General features: G+C 41.2%; 1 protein-coding gene across 9 annotated transcripts in view; it reads right to left on the reverse strand.

The window, feature by feature from the left end:
- The window catches only part of AKAP13 (A-kinase anchoring protein 13), a 207,907-nt gene that overhangs the window by 168,988 nt on the left and 19,911 nt on the right, over window positions 1–19,008 (reverse strand). For 8 of the 9 annotated variants that reach the window (XM_088172624.1, XM_088172630.1, XM_088172627.1 and 5 more), the window contains exon 2: window positions 18,293–18,347. The gene's annotated coding sequence lies outside the window, so the exon portion shown is untranslated. Of the gene's footprint in view, window positions 1–16,374; window positions 16,392–18,292; window positions 18,348–19,008 lie in introns of those variants that run through there. The other variant, XM_088172623.1, reaches the window with a different exon arrangement.

The raw sequence follows: 19,008 nt of genomic DNA on the forward strand, positions 1-19,008 counted from the left end.
CTGATTGTGGTAACACATTTTGGTTTGATCTGACCCAGAACAAGCCTCTCAGGAAGCATCATCTCTTTCATGTGTTCTATGCACAAATAGTAAGAATAGATAAATGAATAGGTTCTGGTATTTCTACAAACAGAAAATAAAGACAGCACAATTTTATGTCTGCCCATAAATGTAAACAAAGAAGGGGTTTAGATGAAGAAAAGTATTCTGAGAAATTCACCACACATTCCGTCATCCATTCAATTTTCTTCCTTGCAGTTTCAAATAATCATTTTCACCCCCACCAAAAAAAAAAAAAATACAAGGGGTGCAAGCCTACAGCACAGGCATTTAGCACTAGAGGCTGCTAGAGATCACAGACAACCCATCAAATCCCCAAGAAGTGGTCAGTGCCACAGGTGAAAAAAAAAAAAGCTCCTTCATTGAGAGTCACAGCCTCACAGAAAATCTCAAAGAGCCTTTTGAAAAGGGCAAAGATCTCACAGCTCTTGACCAGTGCTGGGAAGACACAGCTCAACTTTACAGGTGCTCTTCTACAGGTGATTGCCAAGCCTCCTCCAGTGAGGGATCTCCTCTCCAGTAAGGTTTCATCACCTGCTTTATGCCAGCCCCAAACAGTTGCCACTAAGAGGTTTGACACCCAGGTTTCTTTTGACACATCAGTTTCCTGCTGGAGCTGTGCCTTATCTAGAAACCCTTTAAAATGTCAGTAGTATGTCACTGTTCTTTACAGAAAAATGCCATTCTCATATTCCTCTGTTACCTGTAAAATACGCTATTAATTCTATCAATATTCTAAATACAATATTCTGTATTCTAATTATATCTATCTTCTTATATATAAATATAATGTTTGTACATAATATACAGAATATATTATAGACTATATGGAATATATTAAAAATATACAGAATATATTATAGACTATATGGAATATATTAAAAATATACAGAATATATTATAGACTATATGGAATATATTAAAAATATACAGAATATATTATAGACTATATGGAATATATTAAAAATATACAGAATATATTATAGACTATATGGAATATATTAAAAATATACAGAATATATTATAGACTATATGGAATATATTAAAAATATACAGAATATATTATAGACTATATGGAATATATTAAAAATATACAGAATATATTATAGACTATATGGAATATATTAAAAATATACAGAATATATTATAGACTATATGGAATATATTAAAAATATACAGAATATATTATAGACTATATGGAATATATTAAAAATATACAGAATATATTATAGACTATATGGAATATATTAAAAATATACAGAATATATTATAGACTATATGGAATATATTAAAAATATACAGAATATATTATAGACTATATGGAATATATTAAAAATATACAGAATATATTATAGACTATATGGAATATATTAAAAATATACAGAATATATTATAGACTATATGGAATATATTAAAAATATACAGAATATATTATAGACTATATGGAATATATTAAAAATATACAGAATATATTATAGACTATATGGAATATATTATTATATATTCCATATTAATATTCTAATATTCTAAATACAACAGTAATTCTATTAAAATCCCCAATGGTAACTGTTCATCTCCATGTGTTACCATTCCTGCTCCCTTTTGCCAAGGCAGAAAGCAGCACAGGGTGCTGCCAACACCCTTTGCAGCTTCAACAGATCTGCATTTACTCCATCAAGGCAGCTGGGCTGGAAACAACCAGCATGAGCATCTTCTACCCTGCCCATGTGGGATGTGGGAGAAGGGGCCTGAGCACTGGGACATCCCAAGGGAAGCCCTTGCATCCCTGTGTGCCTGCAGGGGAACCAGCTGAGAAACCCGGGGCTTTCCCCAGGGACCCAAGGGAAGGGCTCTTCACAGAGCTCTAAATTCCTCAGGGTGAGGCTCTTTCTGACATCTAAATTCTTAGGGGTGACGCAAGAGGAAGAGATCACCTGAGAACTTCAGGTGGAGGAAGGACAGGCAGCAGAAGCCGATTAATTCCTAAGCAACAGAGATCTTCCCATGCAAACCTCCAGAGAGGCCGTGAGCTAGGGGGTATGCCTGTCATTAAGGAGGAATGGCAAAGGTGGAGTCAGTCACAGCAACAGAGAAAAACGAAGTTTTTCCAGTGTTTCAAGAGGAGATAAACATCTACCTACTGAATTTTATTTATTTGAGGGTGAGAGGTTGTTTCTTTCCTTTTTTGAGATGACATTAGGGTCAAAAGCAAGCATTAGGATCATTCAAGTCCCAGTGCTTCTGTTAAAGGCTGAAAATTTCACCTTCACATTCCTCTCAAACCAGTGCCTTCAGGATTAGGCCCGTTTCTAAACGCTTACAGGAGAAATTCAAAGTTGGAAACCAAGCCAAATAACCCCAAGGGATTTGCCTTCAGTAACTTTTCCACAGCTTGAACTACAGCTGTTTTCCTTTACAAATTCCACCTCTCAACTGCCAGAGCACCAGGAGAGGAAAGCAGCAAAGAGCTATTGGAAAAAAAACAACTCAACATGGAGATACAGCAAAAGATCAAATCCAGTTCTGCTGCAAGCAAGACTCTGACCACAAACACACTGATTTAGTTCCTGCTGTGCAAGAACACTTGAGGTTGGACTTTCTTTTTTCATCCTCAAGGGTACACAACGAAATTATGAGCCAACAACCAGGACTGAAAGGTTTCTCTGCTGGAACAAGCAAATAATTTCTCTGACCTATTTTAAAATAAAACACAAGTCTCCACTGGAAGTAAAAACCAAGTTCTTCATTCAAATTTTGCATGCCTCACCTGACCATGGTTTTGAAGCATCTCTGCCAGCCTCAACCATTCCTTAAGCAACTGAGGAAATGAAATACAAAACATTAATCAACGTGAAGGGTCAGCTTTAAACCAACAAAGACAAGGAAATTGCAAGTTAAGCTTCTTGCTCTGCCCTTGATTCACCTTGTTTTGTTCAGCTACTGCTTTGTTCCCAGACCCTTCCTCTCTCCCAATGCCAGAATCAACAGGACACAGAAAACAGCGTGGTGTAAACATAGGTAGCATTCCCTCCTATCCATGCCTTGCTTGTCACCCAAAATCCCCAAAAAAGCACATCTGGTTTCTTACTTCAGGAGCCTTGCTGCAAATGATTGCTGCAGCACTGCTTGGCTGGAGGTCCAAATGTGCTCTTTCCTTGTGGTGGTGGGGACATTCTCTGGCCAACATGTCCAACACAAGGGTTTTTAGCAGCAGGACAAAACTCACATTCCACTATCAGGCACAAAGAACAATAAAATGTGCAAGATATTTGTATTCTCAAGAAGAAAGACCACAAGCTGCAGAGGGGAAAAAGAAGCAATGCTGAAACTCTGGCAAGCCAATGTCTTTCTAAAGTGGAACAAAATGCAATCTTTAAAATAAAGGCCTCCAAGATGGTGTTTTTCTTCACCAACAGCACGTACTGTTTACAGCTATAGTCTCTGTTTGCAGCACTTCAGTAATGGATTAAAGAAGTTTCATAAGCTTGTGCATTAAGAAAGCATACATGTTACATAAAAGGCAAAACATGGGCTAAATATCAAGTACTGTTACAAATTTGGGAAAGCCTAAAAGCATCTTTTATTTTCCATACTCTATGGGAAGGATCCAACATAGGACACAACTTCTTAATTGGGAAAAAATGCACATGGCTTAAAGCCTACAGGCTGTCTTCTGATCAGATGCAAATAATGAGTATCAAGGGCTCCTACAGGGGATTTTAAAGGAGGGCCACTCTACCAACCCACCACTGTGTTTTAAAGGGATTCACAATATTACTCCATTTCTTCTTTACGTTGTCTTGCAACAGGACAAATATTTCTCATGGCATAGTATAAAGCCAAAACCTTAGATGAAAGAGCACCAATCTGGGGACTGAAGATGTGCAAAACATGCTGGTGAACTCCTTGGGAAGCATAACACAGTGAAATAAAGTTCACTTCAAGGATCCATCAGGTCTCTGTTTTGCTTTCCTTTTCTCAATTGAATATATTCACCAAAAGGATTTCTCAATGCTTTCCAGCTGTAATTCAAACCCTCTCCCCTACTACTGGATCTTACTCTTCCAGGAGTATTTCACAGTTCAGTCACTGGTAACAGGTCTGCCATCAAAAACCATGGAGGTGTCCTTTCTTAGCAGTGCTATTTCCACAAGCATCCAGGGTGTTAACAAGCACCACATGCATAGGGATGAGGAGATGGAGGAAGTTCATAAAAAGGTTTGCTCTCTATGAAAATCATCTTCAACTTCCCACGAGTATGGTTCCACAAACACTTGCAGTAAGGCAGGTTGTATTATTCTCTTCTCTCTTGCCCAATAGTTGCTATTACTGGATCTGGCAAGGCAGCATGTGACAGAAAAATGCAGCTGCATTTTTGGCTCAGAAGCCTGTAGAAGAGCCCGTGAGTCATGTACCAAAAGACCCACAAAAAAGGCAAAAGAAAAGAATGCAGATTCAGTTTCCTTTTTATTGTAAGCATGTGTCTCTACTGCATAGTCCTGATGCACAAAAAGAGAAATCATTTTGAAGTCCCTTTAATCAGGTAAGTTGGGCTCCCTCTGCCTGAGGCCACTTGACATAGGAACAGAATGGAAATATTGCCACTGACCACAGAGTGTCTGAGCCACATAACACAGCACGTGCCCAGATGTGCCTCTGAGCTATGCTTTCCAAAAATCTACAGCAATGGAGGGCGTTTTGGTGGTCTTGGTTCTTTTTGCAGAATTTCTCTGAACCTCATTCCCAAAGCCCAAGGCTGAACTCTTCCACGATGCTGCCTTGCAGTAAAACATTCCTCATCCGCCTGCTGCACTGCAAGCCAAGTTTACAATGCAACAGTTTGTCTAAAATGTGTCAAACTGCTCTGATTACCTAAATGACACTTTAATATGTTCATTAGTCTCACCTCTCATGAGTGATCAAATGTTTCAACCTTTTTCCTTTTTTTAAACTAAAAGCACCCCCTTTCCCAGACTGCTTGGAGTGGGTATCATAAACACAAGGCAGAAGGGAGCGTGAGAGCAATCTGGACTGGGGACTGCAGAAGAATGTCTCAGGACTTCTCTTTATCATCAGCTCATGGATTCTGTCAGCAAGAAGCTGTTCCCACACTGCTTCATGTCTTCTGCCTGCAAGCAGCAGCCCAGATCTGAGCCAGCTCAACAAAAGCAGGCTGGAGGAGAGCAATGGAAAGGGAAAACAAGGCACCAAGAATAACCCTTTAGTCAGGATAAACAGCACAAGTCCACTGAAGAGGTTTTGTGTTGGGTGGAGGGAACATGACAGGAATGAACACTAAAGGTGCACAGAAGCAAAACTGCACAATGCTGCTCATGCACCTACCAAAAATGCTGGTCCTCCTCTGTCCAGCTGCTACATTAATATATAACCACCTTAGAAAAACGATTCTTTATGTCCTATACTGCTCCAAAGAAGTTGAAAAGCCAGCAGCATCCCAGCTCTCGCACACAGCATCACTCCTGCTAAAAACCAGCTTTGATCATTACTGTATCAGCGCCCACCATGATTAACCACCAAAACAAGCTCATGTCTTGCCTCTCGGGTACACTGTGTTCCTAAGGAAACGTTGTTGTTACAATGCGAGGCAGAGACGAGAACTGGAAGGAAAGTTCCCTAAGGCAGACAAAAAATCCTTAAGTGATTTTTGATAGAGAATTTTCCAGCCCTTTCTGAACTGGAGCGACAGGAGGAAAAAACCACTAAGTATCATCCTGCACCTTCAGAGGGCAAGGAGTGGAACATGAGCAGCAAGAGGAAAGTTACTCAAACAAAGGTCATCAAATGAATCACAGTTTAAATGGAAATGATGAGCATCCAGGTTGCTGGTGTTCAGATAACAGTCACAGTAGGATTGAGCAAGGTGTTCAACTCATGCAAAGAATGCAAAGAGTTTGCTCAAACACAGCAAAGAAATGTGGGTATAACCCAACACCGATACAACCACAGGAGCTTAAGGAATGTACCTCAAAAAAAGCATAGGTTTCATTAAGTTTGTTTTCTAACTTTTGCTCAGTTTGAGGACCCAGCTTTGTCTGGTCTCCAGTGAGGGCCACTCACTTTCACTTCCCATCTTCAACTCATCCCTCTCCTAAAAGCACTGCTAGAGAAAGGTATGAAGGCTGATGTTGGATCCTTGGGTCTGATGGGTCGGATACGAGGTCTCTTTCAGGAGCAGAAAACTCCCTGCTCCCCCATGAAAAGGCAACTCCCAGCAAATTAATTCCAACTCCACCACCCTCCTGTATTGCATTACAGGGCTTTGCTACTCCTGTGCATTCCAAGTCATGGACAAAGTCAGGAACCTCCACCAATGCTCAACCAGCCGTGCTTAGGTTGGTTAGATATTATAAAGCACAGTGCCTAAAACTGCCCTCTCAGGCACTCTGTGCCAGGCAGCCTACAAACACCACTCAAAAACTGCTATGTCTTGAAAGTCATTATAATCTTTGCAAGTGTTCTTTACTACTCCTCAGGAAATGACAGGCTCACTTTTCAAAGTGGTAAATTCCAATAAATTCTTCTTAAACTGGATGGAAATCTGAAAGTTTAACAGATCTAATAAATTCTGTTTTATCTGTATTACCAAGCCAGCCTTACACAAACAAATACATCTAAATTAGACTTCAATCTGCAAATCTTCCTCCATGTGAATAGAAGCTCTGACTTTAGTGGGGCTACTCCCATCAAGGAAAAGGGGTCTTCTCTTTTTACACTATGTAAACTATGGGAAGTAAATTCCTCCCACACAAAGCTCTCACATAATCCCTGCTGTATCTTGCTCCTGGCTCATAAGTTGAATATTCATCTCCACACAGCTTCAAAAGGTGTGTGCTCTTCACTTTTTTCTTTTGTAAAATGAGGAATGTACTGTGAATTGAAAGAAGTTTGGGTGGGTTTTTTTTGGATTCCCTTGTAACAACAAGATTTATGTCCCTTGCAATTAAAAAAATTATAGTCCAAAAGCACTGCTAAAACCTTTAAAGGACTATATTTAGAGACCGACCTGGAAGATGACTCCTTACCACCATCTCCAACACTAATAATTCTTTCCAGCCTAGGGCTCTAGGTAATGATTGTGCATCAAGGTCATGTTCTTGCCTGGACAAGTTTATTTGCTGGATGTTTTTAGTAACATACAGACCACACATCTTAGAAAGTCACAGCAGCACAGAAGCATAAAGGCTGACAGCAGTCAGAAAGAACACCGACTTTTCCAGTATTACCCAGAAAAGTCTGCAAAGATCACCCTTAAGTGCCTAAAAGACCTACACCTCATCTGTATGCCTTCAAGAGGACTTCTCATGTGGCATCACTTATCACACAAAAAAAGGAGACCATGCACACAGGGGCCACATTTGTACAAATCTTATGTATCTACTCTATAGGACCTGATCTTTAAAATTGCTCAAATGGCTCCAACGCTCTACATTAAAACAGGAGAGTCACCAAATAACACCAGTGACCTCCCAACACACTCTCCAACTTTGAGATTATGAACATCTTGTTCATCTCTTTCCCCAGGGTTTGGGAAGAAGATGGGAGAGACAGAAAGCAGTGGCGGATGCAGAGCCCACACCCCTGTGATTTCACTGGAGAAGAGACAGGTTACATCATGAATCAGCTTTGTCTTAGGAGGCTACATTGATAAATGTCACTCCAGAGCCTCCAAGTGAGTGACACTTCAACTATTCTATAGTGTAATCTGAACCTAACTTTAGAAAAAAATAGAGATGCAATCAATTCACAGGAACACCAGTATGTGAGCTCTACGGTTCTTATGTTCATCCCTTTTTCTTTCATCTTTACACATTTAATTTAAAATATCAACCTATGCACAAGCTTTTCAAACCGTGCAGCATAGAGACCAATGGTCAAGCTTCCTAGATGCTTTGATTAATTGCCAGTAACTTATGCCTTCAAGTATCTAATGTTTAATTAAAAACCAAGGATTAAGCCAAATTGTTAGTCAGACCAAGGTCAGCTGATGTAAAGGGACTACAATCTTAACAGATTTTCCTTATTGCATTGCAAGGCTTGAGTACTTTGTTTCCTTATGCAAATGTGCAGAGGTCATGACAGAGCCAGCACTCAAATAAAAATTGTTCCAAGTCACTAAATGCATCCCAGGTTCTTGTAATTCCTCACGCAAATAAAGAGCAGCAAATGTTTATCCCTCTGTTTTCCCCAGCGTTACTGCTTTACGTTCCTGTAGCTGAGGCAACCACACCACGCCAAGCAGCTTTCAGCCTTTCAGAAAGATTAACTTCTTAAACAGGCACAAACAGCCAAGCTCAGCTCCAGCCAGCCAAGGTGAATGGCAGACACAGCTCACTGAGCAGGACCAGAGCACAGCACAGGAGACCATGTGAAGACCTCCTCACTGAGATCATCCCCCCATCTAAAACTCCAACCATGGCAGGGCCAGCACTGAAGTTTTTAGAAGTTTTTTACCCCAGGTTTGATTTGTTTGCAGAATGTCATCCTTTGTAAAGAAAATTCTGGAAAAAATGAAGTAAGAAAGAAAGAAGGTGGTAATGACTGCCTGGAAAGAAGACGGAAAGGAGCACAGCAACAAGTGCAAATGGCATCCAGAACAAAATTTTATTGCTGACAATGTTCATGACACCTCACAGCAATGCCAGGACTGAGGAATACTTTAAATTTGCAAAAAATGCCAACTTTCCAGGTCCTGCTGCACAGTGAACACCACAAAGACGACAGCAACTCAAGTCTAGATCTTCCAATAGACTGCAACTCCAGAATTCCCAGGAATATTGGGCACAACTGATTACAAATAAAAGCAACTCTTAGCTTTGTAACACATACATCAGTTGAACAAGTGCTAACCAAGTCTAACTAAAACTGTACAACCAACTTCCTCATTCCCTTTCTTCCTCTCCCATCCCTGGGAAAAGATGTGAAATGCAAGTTATTGCTGCAGTAGGCAAACATTAATAGTGACTGAAACCACTTAACCATCTATTCTTCCTCCCCTTCCCCTCATTTTTATTTTAAGAAAACCCACAGAACCCCATCCCTTCCCCAGGAAGAGTTCCAGCATAACAGAATTTTTCATCCTTTGCTAGATTGAGTACAGACCTAATTTAGGATTTAAGCAACTCAATACACACTTTATTTCAAGCCATAAATATCCGAGATTAAGAGACGGTGAGAGAACTTGCTGACAGGACAAGACAAAAAGAAAAACTAAATTCTTCTATACCATCCGTGCCACAAGCTCACTGCACAGAGGTAACGGCAATGAGCTGAACCTGAGTACGTGGCAACTGATGGAGACTGCTCAGGGATCTGCCAAACACTTCAGATTTCACAAGAAAAACCCTGCATTCTACAACCGAGCTCTACTCCTTTTCACTTAGCTCAAAGTGTGACCGACGGTAGGAGCCTGATCAAATTCCTTGCTTTATCCACGCTTGAATTAAAGCCTTGGCTCAGCTTTAACTCAGACCAAGTTACATGAGCTTTCCCCTTTTCAGAAGATGCCGGCCATTAGTGCTGGTGCCAGCACTGCAGGTAACACCAGCAAGTCCCAGGGAGCTTCAGTTTGCTTACAAAGAGATTTCATCTCTTGCTGAAGCAGTTGGTATTTCTGCATCTCCTGTTAGACACTCCAGTACTCTGTTTTCATCTGCCAGTAACACACTAAGCATCTGGAAAAATCCAGCCTACTCTGATCTGGGAAGTGGGAATTTCTTCAAATAACTAATCAAATCATGTTCGTATGGGTGGGTTTCAGCTCTCTAGTACTGATGAATATCAAAGGAAAGTTTCAAAATGTTTACAGGCCAGATAGAGGCAATTGCAAGTGCCTCACTAAGGCAGCAGTTGCCATTACATGATTCTGCAGAAGGAGCACTGCCCCTGGCCACAACAGCCACATCAGCTCCAAATGAACCTTCCCTCAACTCTCCTGGAAAAGAGACTGTGTCCCTGTCACAGGGAGCACCTGCACACACATCCATCTGCAACCCCAGTCCAAGTCCAGCTGCTGCCCTTGAACTCTTCTTCAGGTCCAGGGATCCCCATGACCACCACGGGGAGAACAGCACCTAAAGGCTCACCCAACTCATCTCTGGGGAAGCAAATCAAAGTCCAAAGTTTCCATAAAGGGCACCTGCAAGAGCTCTGTGCAGGGCCTGGGAGAGACAAGGAAGGAAATAGAGGAAGGAGAGATTTCGTTTGCTGCCAGGAACCAGAGCTCAACCTCATGGGTGTGGGGAAGAACATTCCTGGAACAAGCCATGGAGTAATAACGACCTTCAAAGGGGCTTCTATGGAAGAGATCACAGATTACTTTGGGTTGAAAGGGAGCTTTAAAGACCACCTAGTTCAACTTCACAGCCACGGGCAGGAACATCTATCACTAGATCTGGTTCCACCAAGCCCCTCCACCCTGACTGAACACTTGTGGAGCAGAGCTGCTTGCTTCTCAAGGGACAGACTCACAAATCTGTGACAGGAAGGTGGACAAGTAGAAGGCTGATGGTTTGGGTCAAATGGAAAGAGTGAGCAAACAAGGAGAGAAGGAAGGAAGCCTGTGTGACTCTGCCAAGTGCTTGCACAGCAGGAGCGTGGAAACGTGGAAATCTCCACATTCAAGAGCATGCACACGCAAATGTAATATTTTACAATCCTACAGCACTTTTAAAGTGCTCCAAGTGCTCCATAATTGTTAATTAAGCAACAGTACTCACAAATCAGAAGCATAAGACTGAGATATAGCAATGCCAGTTTTTAACAGTATGATAGCTATCATGGTTTAACCCCAAGCAGCAACTCAGACCCACACAGCCACTCGCTCACTCTGCACCAGTGCAATGGGGGAGAGAACTGGAAGGGCAAAAGTGAGAAAACTCATGCACTGAGTTTAAAAACAGGTTCACAGGTAAAGCACAAGCTGCACACAAGCAAAGCAATACAAGGAATTCATTCCCCAGCTCCCACAGGCAGGCAGGTGTTCAGCCATCTCCAGGAAAGCAGTGCTCCATCACATGATGATGATGATGATGATGTGGGAAGACAAACACCATCTCTCTGAACATCCCCCTGCTCCTGTTTCCCCCAGCTCTATACCCTGACCATGCCTCCATATGGTCTGGAATATCCCTTGGGCCATCTGAGGTCAGCTGTCCTGGCTGCATCCCCTCCCAACTCCTTGTGCCCCAGTCCTGCTCACAGGTGGGATGGGTGAGAAGCAGGAAAGGCCTTGGCTGTGTGTAAACTCTGCTCAGCAGTACCCAAAACATCTCTGAGTTATCAACAGCTTCCCGAGCAAATCAAAAACACAGACCCATATTAGCTACTATACAAAAAATTAACTCTACTCCAGCCAAAACCCGCGCAGTAACTTAGGGAATAAAAGCTACTTTTAAGCAGTCACATACCCCCACTCCTCCTGCCTGCAGAGCCCGGGCTGTGTCCCACAGCCAGGCAGCACAGCACGCTCTGAAAGAGGCTGGTGTTGAATCCAGACTCCTGTTTCACGAGGATTTGAATCCAGACTCCTGTTGCAGAGCGTGCCCCATGCCCTGCACACCGCCAGCGATGCGATCCCACCCCAGCCGGCTCCCTGAGCCATTCCCTGATCGCCAGCCAAGCCCCACGCAGGGTAATCTTACCAAAGTAACACCGGTATGTGCCTGTAAATTGTGATTTTGTGCTTGACTTGTGTTATCTGCCTCCTCTTGCACTTTGGCTGCACAAATTATCTTCAGCAATTTCATCTGAAAGCTCATGCTTTACAGTACTGATTTCCCTTAAAAGTATATTTTTCTTAAATTTGCTTTTATTAGTTCAACCACGTTTGCCAAGTTTCAACAGACGACTTCTTTCTCAGCTGCCTAATTTCAAATTCACCTTTACACACAGCTTAAAAGGGGGCAAAAAGTCATCACAAGTAAGTGGGATGTGATGCTTAACATCAAGGTTTATGCAAATACATTTTAACAGTATCAGTTGAGGGTCAAGAATCACGAATTTACTCTGCAACACAGGAGAATTAAGAAAGAAAAAGGATGAAACCAAGCCAGAACTTGGAAATATGTATACTCCTGATTAATACAAGGCTACTAGGAAAAAGCAGATGTGAAATCACACCTTGTTTTATTCAAGGGAAAAGCCAATGTATACAAGAGCCAAAAAGAACTTACTCTATGCAGTGGCAGACTCTGAAATACAGCAATATTACCCCTTCAACATTAATAAAACATGTTGTATACAGAGCTTTTTTCTTTTCAGTCCTTGAAATCCTGCCAAGTCATAAGCTTTTTATGGGAACATTGAAATGAATGTTGATCAGAGCCATACCCATAAGAGTTTTAAATTTTACCACCACTTAGAGGCAAGGGCTTCCCCCCCAGCCCCTCACACATCTGCAAATCTGTACATTTTTGAAAAGCCTGACAAACTAAAAAAACTCATACACTCTCCATCTCTGAAGATACTGAATTCCCTCTTGGAATAGCAGATGAACTCAGACCTTGAAAGGATTGTGAGTTCTTCCACCCTCTAAAACGAAGTTCCCCAGAGGCAAAATTTTACATTTTATATACAAAAAGTAATGGTTACTTGGTAAGTGAAATTAGATTACCAGAGATCACCTCATTACCAACAACACTATACTCTTTTCCCCATTCCTTCCCATATTCATCAGCATCTGTTTTTTCCAAGGCCTAAGCTTTATTTTTCAAAAAGCTAACACTGGCTCATAAAAACACAATTAATTTGGAAGTACAAGGCTCCTGGCATCCAGACAAGTAGTTGATCATGTAGTTGTCTCATCTAATGTGATAGAGCTTCAACTGAGTTGGAAAACTTCAGAAAATAAGGGGCTTCTTTCTATCTAATTAATACATCAATGAAATTTAACAGCCTGGCACAGAAATTTCTTCCAGCATTATGTTTTTGAAATAACTCATCTACTCCCACAGTCTACAAGACCTTTTACAACACGGTAAACAGTAATTTACCCTTTCCAGCTTAAAGGCTTCAATTTGGAATCCTCTGTATCAAACCAACCAGGGTGGAAAAGATGCTGCACCAAAAGACTGCACAAACATCTACTCACCCTGCATGCTTTTACATCTATTCTGTAATTGTAGCAATAAAATCTGTGTCCATTGCAATATTTATCCATTTTATCACTGATATAAAATTTAAAAGGTATTAATTAGGTGCACAATGCTTTAAATTTAACAGGGAAATGGACAAAAAGTACACAGGCTACATCCCAGTAGGTCTGTCTCTCAGGTCCCTGGGCTGGGAACTTGTGTTGTTTGTATACTATCTTGATTTATGTTTATTTAAATAATGCCAAATATTAGTTTTAAATTTACAGTGATTGCTTTATAAGATGTCTCCAATCCTATCAGGATAAAGAGCTTACACTAACAAAACAGTTTGTTTACACTACTAATACATCTCATAGGAGATACTTAGAATCCCACATGTTCAAAGCAGGACAAAAATACAGCCTAACTTGGCACAGAGGGTTGCTATCCCCTGCTACCAGGAGGCCAGAAGGACCACATGAAGGCCTCCAAGTTCCAATCAGCAGAGGCTGGTCTGCAGAACCTCAGCAGAGCTGAAAGTGAGTTTTAATGCTACCTTAAAATAACCATTCACACATGCAAACCAGTTACTGGTGCAGGTACTTAAGTGTGAAAGCAAAGGCAGAGCAACACCTTGTCCTTCTCGGAAGAACACTGAATATTTACACATTCCTATAAAGATGCCTCTGCATATCTAAGTCCTGTATTTTGTACTCTGAGCCTGTGCTTGTAAAAAAAATAGCAGAGCAAAGCCCTCCTCTACAGCCCTTTTGTGCTGGGATCACAAACTGAAAGTGGACGAGGTAAATACTTAAAATCACAGATCCTTAGTGAATTCTCCTCAGCACACTTTACAACCTCTAGTGTCTGGTGATTGCACAGATTTTCTCCTCTATTTATCTACTGATAAAATATTCCCCCAGTTTGAACATAAATGACGGCAAGTCAGTTTTGAAGGGGAAAGAAGGAGAAAGGCAGCACTCAAAACTCTAAGGATTATTTATGAACAAGCTGAAGCCCTATAAACTTGGCTATTGAAGAAAGACAATCCTCTCTAGCTTATGCCAAGTGGGTCAGACAGAGGAAGAACCTCAGCAGTCTTCAAAGTCGAAGCAGATGGGGAAGTGAGTAAGTGCCCATGTGAGCAAAGAGGAAACAAGTTTCTATCCATTTTAGCTTGCTTCAGAGCTTCAGTTTTCTAGATGCCATTGACTGACACAAGCAGAGGAGCTCACTTCTGTAACAAGTATTAGAACTGCAGAGTAATTACTTAAGACAGCTATAGATGCATAAAAATAAAGTCCCAGAGTGTGCAGATTGAGGATGTTGCTTAGCTCATTAGGAGGGAAGCAGGTGAAGTGGAAGAAAGGTGCTAAGAGGCAGAGAATGGGAGAAACGTTCCTTGCTTTGTAGCTATGAAAAAACCTCTTGAGGTTCTTTAGCATTAGTATTTCAGTATCAGAGATACAAATATTTATATAGCTGTAAAGCAGATTCTACTTTAGAGCTAATTGTAGCTCTAATTAGTGTGTTAAAAAAACACATAAGCTTGCAAGTAAATTTTTTGCCCTTTTTGAAATAAAAAAGCAGCAGTCCACACATGCCACAGAATGACCATACATTACATTCCTTAAAAAGCTGAAGCTGACCTCTTGGTCCTTTCTCAGGCTTTACATGGCCAGACAAGATCGGGGCCAAGACCATTTCCATACACAGGGATGCATCTCTGTCTCAGGCTAACCTCATCATCCAAGTGGTGAAACCTAAAACCAGCTAATCTCCCCCAGGGTCATGCTTGTGGAGCTGGGAATCCCTCCATATGCCTCAGCAATATAAAAACATCACTGGCTGCAAAATAAACAGAATAAACAGCACATGAACCACAGAACAATTGTCCCTCCAGTCAATTCTGTTCATGCCACCCACCAAGGGCTAGTAATTTTTTAAGAGATCCTTCCCCCTAAAAAAAACTTCATACTTTGAAGAAAGACCTTGTGCAAGTTGACAACGCACAATTTCTTTCCAATCCATCCAAAGGAAAAACTCCCTCTCCCAATTCCTGGGAGTTCTGCAATCAGAGCAGAGCTTGAAAGACCACAGAAATACTCCGAATCAAGAACTTTTAAACTGAGCTGGGAACACTGGAAGGAGGAGTATTCAGTGCTACAGCTTGCTAGGGACACACAAAGCCAAGGACATGCTGAGGAGATGCTTATCTTCCAAAGAAAATACTGCTAAGAGAAACAGGCATCCTTCCACCACTTATTTTAGGAGGTGGCTGCTGAGCTGCATCAGCTATTCCACTGGTGTCTCCATGAGTGTTTTTTGTCCAAGACTTCTGCTGCAAGAGCCAGAGCTGCAAAACTTGTAAGAAAACTCAACAGGAAGAGGCACTGAGGGGTTGAACAACACCAAGCCACTCTGGATACACACATCTTCACTTATGCAAACTCCAGTGATCTGATACTCAGGGTGGGTTGTGTGGACCACAGTCAAGATAGAAATATGTACATTAAGTCTTTTCTTGTTTTTCTATGTGTGTAACTATACATCAAAAAATCTGCTAAAATGAGAGGTATGAAGGAGAGGAGAGAGGCTTTGCTATGAGTAACAGCAAGCAGGGGGAACTTCAAACTACAATCACTTTAGCTTTTTTTCCTACTATTAGTGCTCATACATACTGAAAAGTAAACTATCTTGTTTAGGTAACTTTTTACCATGACAACTATTCCTTTTAGCAAATCTATCATCATTCTCACAGCAACTTTAGATGCTTTAAAATGCAAAGCAAGGACTCCCCCAAATCCCTCTCCCACTAAAAGATATCCAAACACATTAACCTTGAAGGACCATGTAAAGTTGCATTTGCTGAAGGCAAACCTTTTCTCTACACACTGGTGTAGTTGGAGGAGGAAAAAAAAATATACAAGGTAAACTCATGCTTGCTTTTTAACAGCATCTGCACAAAAAGGAATTTTGTTTTTTTAATGTGACATGTGACTTTTTTTTTTTAATGTGACAGTTGACCTGGGTTAACACTGCAGTGTGGGGAGTTGAAAAGGGATCACCTGATGAAAGAGAAATACCTCCCTCCAAACTATATTGCAGGAATTCCAGCCAAGCACCCCAACCGCAGCAAACAGTAAGAGCCTTCTGGAACAGCGCACGTTCTGTGTCAGCAAAGCATTAATACAAAACTCAATTCAAATAAAGGAGCACTGACCCTTCAGTAGGGAAAGGGTAGGGCTTCATCAGGCTCCTACCACACCAAAGACCACCAAAGATTCTCCAACCACTGCAAAGAAAATTATTATATCAAAAGGAGGAAAACAATGTCAGCCTTGTACATGTTTTGTTGCTGAATAATGACAGTGTTTACCTTCCCAGCCTAACACATTACTGCTCTGGACCCAACTTTAAAACAGAGTACATGACAGAATTAATGATGTCCTTTCCTCTTAACTACCATTCCCTGGTTATTTATTAGCTCGGTCTGCATATATTCATAGATGTGTCTAATATACAAAATTAAAAGGACTTAAAACTGATGCCTAAATACTTCCTTCATCTGCAGAGTCCTCTTCATCCTCTGGACAGGCAGTGGCACCAATAAATACAGCCTCAGGCTGCAAATTAGTCACTGCTCAAGCAGCTGAGAGAGACATGGGGGAACCTCAAGCACACTGCAGTGGCATGTCTCAGGAGCAATGCAGGGCTGGATCCCAAGCAACAATCTATCTCTGACATGTTCTCAGTGTTCTGCTAAGGACTTGTCCACCTCTGTTGGCTCGCTCACACTTTGGAGTCCATCAGCCAGCTCCTGTGTGTTTTGGGAAAAGACAAAAGCTACGCCACACAAAATACCCTGAGCTCAGCACCCTGGCAAAGGAAGGGCAGAGAGATAAACTCTGATCAGCTACCTAAAAGGAAAACCAAAGGGAACTCAAAAGCCCCTCTTGTCTGTCTTCACTCTTCTAAAGTCCTCCCTGAAGAGGGACAAGTAACAGGGAAAAGCAGATTGGAGAAGACTTCAGGTTTAAGACACTCAGTTTTATTTCACCAAGGTCCCTCATCCCAAGGAGAGAAGCTGCTGTGCTGACCATTCACGGGAAGGAAATCAAAAGGAAGAGAGGGTGGGCACTGCAGAAAGCAGCGACAGGAGAAAAAAATAAAAGCCTTTTACAGACACTTTACAAAGAGTAGCAGCACTTTTGTCAGGGTAGATGTTAGGACACTATATTCCCACGTGAACACTGCAAGTTGCTTTTGGCCTCATCCAGGAGCAACAAGCAACTCCAACTAACATGGAATTAGCTGTGTTATCTAGGGACTGACTTCTTCTCTTGCATCAGAGCTCAGTCAAGTCTTCTCTCCACCACACAGGAAAACACACACAGTACATTTTGGTACAGCAGCACTTTTACTTCTTCCACCCACCATCCATGGCACTGCAGCACTGGATTTGTGCTCAGAACCCCCCAAAGATATTTAGGAATAGATGAGACCACGTGCTTTCAATCAACACTTAGAAATCCTGTCAATCATCAATTATGTGGAATCTGCATTTTAGAGGTGTAGATGGGGTTCAGAAGATCAAAGGGAGGGGGTGTTAAATTTGTTCATGTTCTCCTGTCTTTTAGGCTAAAAAGAAAACAACTCTCAAGCTTTTTATAATTTTTCCATATAAGAAGCTCCTGCCTGAAGAAAAGAGGGAAGAGAAGGGGATGGAAGAAGAGCAGCTGTATCTGAAGACCTGGAAGCATGAAGGTTGCATTTCATAACAAAATGACATTAAGTGATAGCAACAAGTTTATTTTCCAGTGGGGAAAAAAATGTAGAGCATCTCTTGAAAGAAAATTCATAAAGTGATGAGATTATGCAGTAATATGCAGATATAACCTGTATTTCATTATTCTGCACCACGTCCACTTCATCTGATTAAATGAATAAATGAGGTCCTTATGTCATACTAGAGACATTACCCCTACTTTTGTTTACAACATCTTTCTAGCCTTTAACCACAGCACACGCAGCACAGCTGGCTGGCAGCTCAACATTACAACCCAACATGCAAAAGCAGTTAAGATAGGGGAAGTGATTCTAAAAAAATTCACAGGAAAAAAAAATCTTGCTTCACTTACCTAAGCAAATTTGTCATTAGAGAGTTTTCCAGTAATAAAATCCAAGAAAAAAAGCCTGAAAAAAACACAGAACAAGGCAAACTTTTAGTACATAGGATATTACTTTCACTCATATTTTTTTCCTGGGATTTGGAAAAGGCAGTGATTTAAAGAAAAAGTAAATTCACTCCATTATTCACTCCACTGCCTTTCTGATAGTTATTTGAAACAAAAAGATCCTCCTCAGACAGCGAATGTATCAGAAACAATAGGGCAGATTTTTCACTACTGCTGCCAGCATTATACCAGTGCAATTCCCCAAATGTCAATCACGTTGGGCTGCAATAAAACCAGTGTTATCCAGCAGACGAGTCAGGCCTAAGGCAATTAGCTAAGCTGCCCCATTTAGATTTTCAGTCATCTCTCCCTCCCACTGAGTTAGATTATCAGAAAGTTTGGACCAAGTTGTGGGGTGGGAATCAAGGAGTCACACATGTTCACACACAGGGTAAGCTGAAGGTGGCCACAAACAAAAATGCTGCTTATAAAAAGAATACCCAAACCATCCCAAAACTAATTGCAAAAGACTGAGGCAGAACAACACATATCAATATTAAGAAAGCTGGGAAATACAAGACTTCATTATAGGCACAAAAATCCAAAGCAAAGTACGAGTTACTGACAAAAATGGCATGTGGCCATGACAGGTTTCACCAAAATCACTGCTACCAATAAAC

Source organism: Sturnus vulgaris, chromosome 13 (assembly GCF_052056855.1).
Source record: "Sturnus vulgaris isolate bStuVul1 chromosome 13, bStuVul1.hap1, whole genome shotgun sequence".
Taxonomy (NCBI): domain Eukaryota; kingdom Metazoa; phylum Chordata; class Aves; order Passeriformes; family Sturnidae; genus Sturnus; species Sturnus vulgaris.